This window comes from Orycteropus afer, unplaced genomic scaffold (assembly GCF_000298275.1).
Source record: "Orycteropus afer afer isolate SDZICR_OR568_19922 unplaced genomic scaffold, OryAfe1.0 scaffold00172, whole genome shotgun sequence".
Lineage (NCBI taxonomy): Eukaryota > Metazoa > Chordata > Mammalia > Tubulidentata > Orycteropodidae > Orycteropus > Orycteropus afer.
Window position 1 is genome coordinate 3,147,412 of NW_006921759.1, and position 10,441 is coordinate 3,157,852.

Sequence of the window (10,441 nt, forward strand, 5' to 3'; positions counted from 1 at the left end):
AAGCTATTAAAATGCTGGTGGATGCAGTTTTATAACAGGTTTGGATGAGGTATTGGGAGGAAGAGTGCTGGGAAGGTGGCCTTGGAGTCTGCTCTTCTTCGCCAGCGTCAGAAGTTGATCCCGTGTTTGCTGAATAAGATGAGAGAAAACCGCGGGAGATCGCTGAGTGGCGGAGAGCTACAGTCAGCCGGTTGGCCTGAAAATGAATTGTAGTTGTTATGTGCAAAAGCTGTAGGTGTGTGGACAGAAGGGAGCCAGCCAGAAGGTTACAACGGGTCAGGAATAAATAACCACCAGGCGGTGGCTCCCATATACTGTCCTTCCTTTTGTTGGGTGAGGAGCGCCAGGCAAACGCGTCCACAAAGGCTTTGGAAGGAAGCGATTCGACCATCCACACCCGGCTCCAGCCTGGGGTAACTACTAGGGGCCCTGAAGGAAGTGATAGAAGCCCGAAACCCAGGGGGCTGGGCTCTCCCTGGGAGGCCTCGCAGCGGGGACCCCAGAATAAGTCGGGGGCGGGCCGCGGCGCTGCGGGAGGGAGCCGGGCGGGCCGGCAGATCCCACCCCTTCCTGAAGGAAGCGCCCTCCCTGCCGCGATTCCCGCCGCCACCGCCGCTGCTGCAGGTCACAGCCCCGCCGCACCGGAGCAGGTAGGCGCGGCGCCCGCGGCGCCCCCTCCTTCCCCCGGGCTGGGCCTGTCCGCGGGCCCGCCGGGCAGCCAGGGGGCGTCTGGTCCCGGCTCCGCGCCCCGCCCGGAGGCGGAAACCGGAGACCGTAGGCGCTGCAGCGGGGCTCGGGCGGCAGGGTCCGCGCGGCCACTGGGCTCTGCTCGGCTCGGGCCCCAACCTCAGAACCTCCCGGCCCGGGACCGCCCTCTCGAGACCCCCGAGGGCATACGCCCAGTGCGAGGCGAGGTGCCGGGCGGCGTCCGGGAGCCGGTACCGGCTCTCCCGCGCCTTGGTCCCCGCCGCCGCCGCAGTGCCGTCCGCGGAGCCTCTGCGCCGCCGGTCGGCTGCGGCCCCGGCGCGGTGCTTTGACAGGTATCCCCACTGCCGCCCCATCCCGATACCCAGGCCGTTTGTTATTGGTGGACTCTGTTCCGTGGCGACCCCCAAGTTTGGCCCCTCGGTCTCTTTGCCATTCGCCGTTCACTTTACCGTTAATCTAGTCAGGCTAGCTCAGAAGGCAAGGATCCGGGAAGGAGGCACTAACTTGCCTTGTTCTGTGCACCACCCTCCACTCTTAGTGCACCGTCTTGCTTTCCTTTCCTAGGTGCACACTTGGGAAGAAATGTGATTTCGGTATCTTGGGGAGCTGGAGGTGGGTGGGTAGCCGAGGCTGTTCGATCAGCCGGTGCAATTAAAAAGTGGGTTATGGAGGGAGCCGTTGTTTAGTATAGTTTCCCCCTCCTCAAATGAATCTAATAGAGAGTGAGAGGATTTCCCCATTTTACATTCATTCTCCTTTCTTCTGTACTCATCCTTCTCTCCACTCCTGCCCTCACACTACTTTATTATATCCCAGTACTTCACTGATGTGTATGTGTGTGTGTGCGTGTGTGTGGTTTATTCCAGTCAGACTGCCTTTCATGGCAGAGCCAGAATTGTGACTACAGATGTGAGAATATAGCCCAGTTGCAACGGAAGCCCCTCTCAGAGCCTGAGGGGACACATTCTGACGTCCTACCTGCGTGGTCTTGTTAGAGATCCCAGTATACTAATAATTTATCTTTTAAAAACAGTTCTTGGATCTGTTAGAATAACAAAGCCTGAAGGGTAATTTTAGTTTCTGCTTCTTTATTTATCTGCTTGATTCAAACGCAGACTTTAATAATGCAGGACTGTGTCTCCATTCTGAGCTGTCCAGAATCCATTCTTCGAAAGAATATGTTAATGCAGATATATAAACTTCATAGTAACAATTAATAAGTTGACCTACTTAAAAAGTTTTCTATTTCAAGGAAAAATGCTTAGGTTCATGTGTGTAATATTTGTTGATCAAAGAACTATGCAGGCTCAGTTTTTATGGATTAAATCCTAAACTTTTTTCTTATATGTATCCTAGAGACACAATGTTTCCTAAATAAATACAGCTGTCATTTCTTAATAACGTAGACATTTGAGTTTAATCTTCCAGTAATAGACATAAGAATTTTAATGGCATGTTCTTTCTTTATAAATTATTTAATGAATGTTTTGCAAGCTCCCCAAGTTGGAAGCTCAAACACTGGACAAGGTAAATTAAAAAAATGGTAAAGAAGTTTGCTAACAGTAATGACTAGTTGATAGATGTTATGACATTAAGCAAACATGTTAAAGTATTTGAAAATAAATGTTCATTTATTATAATATTGTCATTAGCTGAAGGCAATCTGTTTGGATTACTTATAGAGACATTAAAATGACTTTATAGCAGTTGCTTAATTCACATTTTTTCTCATCTACTGCCTTTCCCAAGTTGCTTTTGGGGGGATGTATTTTGCTCTGTGGAAAAATTAATTTTTTGACAAACATAATAATTCATTATATTTAGGTTTTGTCACAGAACCACCACAATCATGCCTGTGAAGATCTTGCAATTTTTCTTCTTCTTCTTCTTCTTTTTTTTTTTTTTTATTATGATTTGGGTGAAAGTTTACAAAGCAAATTCATTTTCCATACAGCAGTTCATACACATTTGTTTCGTGATCTTGACTGCACTTCCCCACAGTATAACAGCTCTCTTCCCACTTCCTCCCTGTAGTTACCTCTCCCCTGTGTCCTTTCCTATGCATTCTTGCCCCCACTGAGCTATCTTCCTATGCAAACACTGCCTTTTTTCTCCCATGATTGATCACTCCAAGGAGTGTATCCACCTGATGGAAGTGTTCACCCTATATGCCTGTCTATTGTTTGACTGGAAGCCACAGGAGTGAGTTCAATTCCAGATCTGACAGGTAATTAGGGGCCATAGTTTTGGGTGGTTTAACAGGCTCTATCAGGCCAACAAACCTGGTCTTTTTTTGTGATTTCGAGTTTTGTTCCACATTGTTTTCCCACTCTATCCAGGATCTCCTGCACTGATCCCTTTCCTAGTGGTTGACAGTGGTAGCCAAGCGCCATCTAGTTCTTCTGGTCTCATGGTCATATAGGCTGAGGATCGCATGGTCTGCTAGTCCCTTCAACTTATTATTTCCATGCATCTTTGGTTTTCTTCATTCTTCTTCTTGCTGTTTTTCTTTTTTCAAAGAAGTATTTACTCTACCTGCTTTTTGATTGTCAAGAGGGAAGGTACTTTGTGTTGTTTTAAGCCACAAAAATGGATTTATACTCTTGTCTGTTCACCTGCTTTGTTTCTCCTGTGACTTTGCACACTTGTATAATACAGTGGCCAGATTATCTGGGCAGCCTGGACTCATGAAAGAGGAAGTGCTAGCTGGCCTCTACAGTCTTAGCCGTTTGGTTTCACTATAGTCTAGCCTCTTGGGACCAGTTAAGTAACCAGTTAAGCAGGACAACACTGACAAGATAGTGTATTACCTTTTGGTCTTCCCCTTTCTGAGAAAGATCTACAACACTCAGAATCACCACTACTGTGGTGATTGGGTTCTTGTGAGACTCAAATGAGACATGTGCCAAGATTCCTAAAACATGATACAAAGTTGTATCATAAATACTTCCCTTATTCTAATGATAATAACAGAAATTCTCTCCTGTTTCTTTCTTCTTTTTTTTTTTAAATTTTTATTGCAATTTGGGTGAAAGTTTACAGAACAAATTCACTTTCCATACAGCAGCTCACATATGCTTTGTCTCATGACATTGACTGCAGTTTCCCACAGTGCAACAGCTCCCCTCTTACTTCCTCCCCATAGTTACATCTTCCCTGTGTCCTTCCCTGCACTCCTGCCCCCTGAGCTGTCTTGCTGCACATACACAGCCCTTCCATTCTCCCATGATTGATCTCTCCAAAGAGTGTGTCTACCTAATGTAAATATTCAGCTCAGTTTCCTGTTTGTTTTAACTGTAAGTTACAAACTTTTGTTCCTGGAACCGATGGGACCATGCTTCTTTATGTTTTTCACAAATTACTCTAATAAATTGTTGTTATCATCAAATCTCAATTTTCCTGTATTTTTAGATTTCAACTTTTAGTAGTTGAAAGTCTTAATGCAAAGAGATTTTAGACAGGCCAGTTTGAATGATACTTTGAAATAATGAAGGAATCTTTAGTAGTAGTCTTCAGACTAAACCCCAGAGTACTCTGAGTCAGACCAGCTTATCTACCTAGGGCTTGGGACTCTTTTACCAAGTGAAAAATGAACAGCTTTCTTTTTTTAGTATCTGTAAATGGCCTTTCTTTAGATTATCAAGGTCTAGTACAACTCTCTGCGGTGATGGAAATGTTCTATATAATCTATGCTGTCACATATGGTAGCACTGGTCATATGTGGCTACTGAGCACTTGAACTGTGGCTAGTGCGATGGAGGAACTGAATTTTAAATTTTGTTTAATTTTAATTAATTTAAATTTAAATACCACATGTGACTAGTGCTACCACCAAATCCCAGTTGCTGTGGAATTGATTCTGACTCATAGTAACCCCACATGTGTTCGAATAGAACTGTGGTCCACAGGATTTTTAATGACAGATTTTTTCTGGCAGTAGATTGCCAAGCCTTTCTTCCAAGGCGCCTTTGGGTGGACTCTAACCTTTTAGTTCACAGTTAGCAGCTGAACACGTTAACGTCTTGTATCACTCAGAGATTCCGTATTGGGTAGTGTAGCTCTGTAGTCTCTCCACCCTCTTCCTACAGAGAAAATACTTGTTGATAAGTGTCTCTTAATTAGAAGAAAGTGGAAATTGATACTGATAGAAAGAGAAATTAAGATTTGACTCCTATAATCCTGTTATATGGAAAAGTACTCGCATTTTCTCTAAAGAAGAAACAGGAAAGTATTTCTGTTATTATCATTAGAATAAGGGAAATATTTATGATACAACAACTTTGTATCATGTTTTAGGAATCTTGGCACATGTCTCATTTGAGTCTCACAAGAACCCAATCACCACAGTAGTGATGATTCTGAGTGTTGTAGATCTTTCTCAGAAAGGGTCAGCGTTGTTTAGATGCTTGGCCCCATGAGTCTGTGTCTTTGAGTGTAAACATTGTTTGCCCCTTTGCACATGATGCAAAACTAAACCAAACTCACTGCCATCGAGTCAATTCTGATTAATAGCGATCCCCTTTGGATTTCTGAGGCAGTAAATCTTTACAGAAGTAGATTGCTCAGTCTTCTTTCCACGGAGTGGCTGGCGGGTTGAACAGCCAACTTCTGGTTAGCAGTCAAATGCCTTCACTTATTCTGAGAGTCAGTTTCTGCATTTTTCAAGGAGAGGGAGAATCAGAGAAAGGTAGGAAAGAGGTGGTAATACTCCATCCCCTGCAATCACAAAGGCCCTATGAAAAGTTTTTCTTTCATTTTGTTCAAAATGCCTTCTATTACTGGCAACACATAGCTTCAACAACAACAAAAAAAAGTAGAAAATAATTTGGTCTTGAAAGGGTTAAAGTGTTAACATCCTAGGACATTTCCAAATTAGTATCCATCCCACAAGGTGATGAGGATACTCAAAGAAATGTTCCACATAATCCTATATATATGTATGTATATATCGAAACTCACTGCCATCGAATCGGTTCTGACTCATAGCAACCCCCTTTGGGTTCTGAGGTGGTAAATCTTTATGGAAGTAGATTGCCCAATCTTTCTTCCTTCCATGGAGTGGCTGGTTGGTTTGAACTGCCAACCTTCTGGTTAGCAGTCAAATGCCTTAGGCAATATGCCACCAGAGCTCTATGTGTGCATATATGTGTGTGTGTGTGTGTATGCACACACACACATTCATATATATATATATATATACACACACACACACACACACTCATATATATAATACACAATAGCATTCTAAACTGAGATAAATTTACTTCTTTAACTTTTTAATTATTAGTGTTTTCCAAAATTGTTTTCATGTAACACTTACAGTCTTTTTCAAACTGGGTATCCTAGGTTATTAAGTCAGTTTAGCAGCTTGGGATCAACGTATCTTTTTTTCTTTTATTGTGATTTGGGTGAAAGTTTACAGAGCAAATTCGTGTTCCACAAAAAATAGTTCACACACATTTTGTTTCATGACATTGATAATGCAATGCCTCTCTTCCCACTTCTTCCCTGTGGTTATCTTTTCCTTGTGTCCTTTCCTATGCATTCCTGCCCTCTGAGCTATCCCCTGTGCAAATACTGCCCTTCTGGTCTCCCATGGTTGACTTTTCTAAGGAGTGTATCTACCTGGTATAGTGTTCACCTTATATGCCTGTCTATTGTTTGGCTAGAAGCCATGGGGGTGAGTTCAGTTCCAGGCCTGGAGGATAACCAGGGGCCGTAGTCTTGGGGTTTTCACCAGTTTCTATCAGACCAGTAGGCCTGGTCTTTTTATGATTTTGAATTTTGTTCCACATTTCTCCCACTCTATCCAGGATCTCATACTCTGATCCTTTTGAAGTAGTTAACAGTGGTAGCTAGACACCATCTAGTTCTTCTGGTCTCATGGTCATGGAGGCTGAGGTTCACATGATCCCCTAGTCCCTTGGACTAATAGGGAACAACATATCTTAATAGAACTGAAGTATTTAAAAGAATAAAAATGATTACTTTGTCTCCCTCTTAGTGAAGATTAGCAGTGTTTGATGAAATCTTTGGCTTCTCCATGTATAATAAATACAAAACATTGAGGTAGTGTAAAATGGTGGTTAAGATCACTACAGAAGTATGACACTTTGTTTCAAATCCTGATTCTGAACCACCCAGTCCATGTTGTTATTATTAGCTGTGGTTGTGTCAACCCCTAGCTCATGCAAACCCCGTGCACAGTGGAACGAAAAACTGCCTGGTTCTGCACCATCCTCTTGATCAGTTGCGGGTTGGACCATTGTGAGCCATAGGGTTTTCACTGGCTGATTATCAGAAGTGGATGGTTCAGGCCTTTTTTCTGCCTTTGTCTGAAAGCTCTGCTGAAACCTGTTCAGCAGCGTGGAACACTCATGCCTTAACTGACAGATGGTAGTGTCCACACATGAAGGTGCAGTTACCTGGGAACTGAACCCAAGTCTCTTGCATGAACCCAAATGCCCTTGCCCAGTTCATAGTAAGCACTTTTTAAGCATGGTCATTATGTGTATTACTATATAAGTGTGTTTATACTAGATCATGATACAAAAATTTGTCTAGGAAACTAGGCTTGGGACTCACTTTGGAAAACACTGATCAGAGATATATATGTTACATACAGTATTGAGTAAAGATGCTCTGGTGGTGCAGTGGTTAAAAGCATTCAGTTACTAACCAAAAGGTTGGCAGTTTGAACCCACCATCTGCTCCGTGGAACAAAGACAAGATAGTCTGCTTCCATGAATATTTACAGTCTTGGAAATCCTGTGGAACAGTTCTACTCTGTCCTATGGGGTTGTCGTGAATTGGAATCAACTCTATAGCAGTGGGTTTGTTTTTTGGGTTTAATATTGAATAACATTATTGAGTGTTTACTAAGAGCCAGGCTCCATGCTGAAAGTTTTACATGCATTTTCTTGTTTTATTTCTCACAAATCTTTTGATGCAAATACTATCTGTATCTCACTGTGAACTAATGACAGAACCTACATCACAGTAAGCAGTAGAGCCAGAATCTGAAACTGGGCAGTTCCCATAATGCACCTCACTGCCTCCTAGAATGCAATGCTGATAATGATACTAAGATGAGCATCAGCAAACTTGTGAGACTCAGACATTGTACAGCATTGCACAAGGGCAGAAATAAGCTGATGACAGTTACTTTCTATGTGAGACAAGGCCTGATGGGTGAGAGGAGAGTCATTGCACACTTGGACTAGAAGAGACCTCACTTCTTCCAGCGTGTGGTCTCTTAGTGATAATGCCCTTGGAAAGGCAACCTGGTACCCAAGGGAACATGAATGTTCCAGAGATTAACTATAGATTACCTCTCCAGAGCTCGGTCTTCCATCCCTCCTAACCAGTTTCCTAACTTCTGCAAACTGGTTTGTAGGAAATGGTGAAAAGTAGCCTAAATAGATATATACATCCCATAAATTCCGCACTTTCTACTGCATCCTAAGTTACTTGCTTTCTCAAAATCACTTCCCTCCTATAAGTGCCTTCTGGCATATTTTAAATTTAGAAAATGGAAAAGAGTCTTTTGAGAGTCATTTAAAAGGAAACTTTTCAAAATTGGGGCAGAAAATCCCCTGCCCCACCCCGGTGAAATCTAGAGAGTAAACCTAATTTTAGTTTGGAAATAAATTTCAGTTTTCCTTAAAGGTCAAATTAAATATAAGCAATCACTTGTCCATAGACTGTCAGGTAGAGTAGAAGAGGCTACAGTTTGTCATCAAGGTTACTTTTCTTCTTTAAAAAAGTGCAGCAATATGTCTAACATACTAAAAACTGCTTAAGATATTCAGATTTTGTTCAAGGCTGTGGAATTGTCTGTCTCTGAGGACAGTGATGCAGATGATCAATGAAATACAAGCAGGGAGATGAAGTATCTTTGAGAAAACATTGACAGTCATGGAGTACTTTCAGGCAAGTGTAGATGAAGCTAGTTGTTGTTGTCAGATGCCAATGAAAACAAAACACTGCCTGGTCCCATGCCATCTTCACAATTATTGCTATGCCAGTCCATTTCATGGAAAGTTTTCCTATTTTTCGCTGACCCTCTACTTTACCAAGCATGATCTCCTTCTCCAGGGACTGGTCCCCCCTGATAACATGCTCAAATTATGTGAGACAGAGTTTCTCCAGCCTCACTTTTAAGAAACATTCTGGCTGGACTTCTTCCAAGCCAGATTTGTTCCTTCTGGTGTTTTCAGTATTCTTTGCCAATACCACAATTCAAATACATCAATTTCTTCAGTCTTCCTTATTTATTGTCTAGCTTTTGCACGCATAGGAGTCTATTGAAAATACTGTGGCTTGGCTCAGGCACACCTTAGTCTTCAAAGTGACCTCTTTGCTCTTTAACACTTTAAAAAGGTCTTTTGGAGCAGATTTGCCCAGTGCAATACTTCATCTGATTTTTTTGACTGCTACTTCCATGGATGTTGATTGTGGACCCAAGTAAAATGAAATCCTTGATAACTTTAATCCTTTCTTCATTTATTGTGATATTGCTTATTGGTCCAGTTGTAAGGATTTTTGTTTTCTTTATCTTGAGGTGTAAAAAGACAAAGCTTAACAAGAAATAATTGTGCCTAACTATGGCAGTAGAGGAAATCAGCTTGTGGTTTAAATGGTGTTATTTAACTGTAAGGCAATTATTATGGACTATAATGGTTTTTAGCTGAATGTAAACTTAAATATCTCCAAAAATAGCATAGCCATAGTATTTCTCAAACATTTCATTTATTAACAGAATGTATTTCTTCCAGTTTTAAACACTATGATGGCTTAGCCACCAAAGAAATATTTTAAATGATAATAATTAGAAGTGAAAGTATAAATTAAAACTGAGTTTACGTAGCTTAAGTGAGTGTTATCTTTTAAACTGAGCTAATAAAACTGCCTTTCAAATTATTTTTCATTCTATTGATTCATCATTGAAAGATTTTAATTAAGAAGTTTTGATACCATTGTAAAGCAATCCAAATAGAAATATTTATTTTTACTAATTTGCAGAGCTTGTAAATTTTAATGAGAAGAATTCTGTAATTATTTTCCTCAAGTTTCTAATGGAAATATATGTCCTGAAATTTATAAATTCTACGCCTTGCTAAACCTTACAGTGCACTTACCCAGAAATGCTAATGACTAAAATATGCACGCAGAACAGGAGGATTAACTTTTTTTTTTTTAAGTTTTTATTGTGATTTGAGTGAAAGTTTACAGAGCAAATTCACTTTCAGTACAGCAGCTCACATACACTTTGTCTCATGACATTGTCTGCAATTTCCCACAGTGCAACAGCTCCCCTCCCACGTCCTCCCCATAGTTATCTCTTCCCTGTGTCTTTCCCTCCCATGCACTCCTGCCCCCTGAGCTGTCTCCCTGTGCATACCCAGCCCTTCTATTCTCCCATGATTGTTCTCTCTCTAAGGAGTGTATCTACCTAATGTAAATGTTCACCTCATATGCCTATCTTTTGTTTGGCTGGAAGCCACAGAAATGGGTACAATTTCAGACGTGAAGGGCATCTAGGGGCCATAGTCTTAGTGGTTGCATCAGGCTCTGTCAGACCAGCAAAAGCTGGTCCCTTTTTTTTTTCCCCAGTGATTTTGAGTTTTGTTCCACATTGTTCTCCCAAGGAGGATTAACTTTTAGGTAACTGTTTTTCTTCCTTTGTGATGTTATATTCTCAAATACTCTTGTTGTTGTTGTTGTTGTTGTT

The 10,441-nt window shown here is 41.6% G+C and overlaps 1 protein-coding gene across 1 annotated transcript in view; it reads left to right on the forward strand.

The window, feature by feature from the left end:
• Positions 1-339: 339 nt before the first annotated feature.
• The window catches only part of TMEM150C (transmembrane protein 150C), a 113,763-nt gene continuing 103,661 nt past the window's right edge, over positions 340-10,441 (forward strand). The window contains exon 1 of the mRNA XM_007946817.2: positions 340-413. The gene's annotated coding sequence lies outside the window, so the exon portion shown is untranslated. The remainder of the gene's footprint in view (positions 414-10,441) is intronic.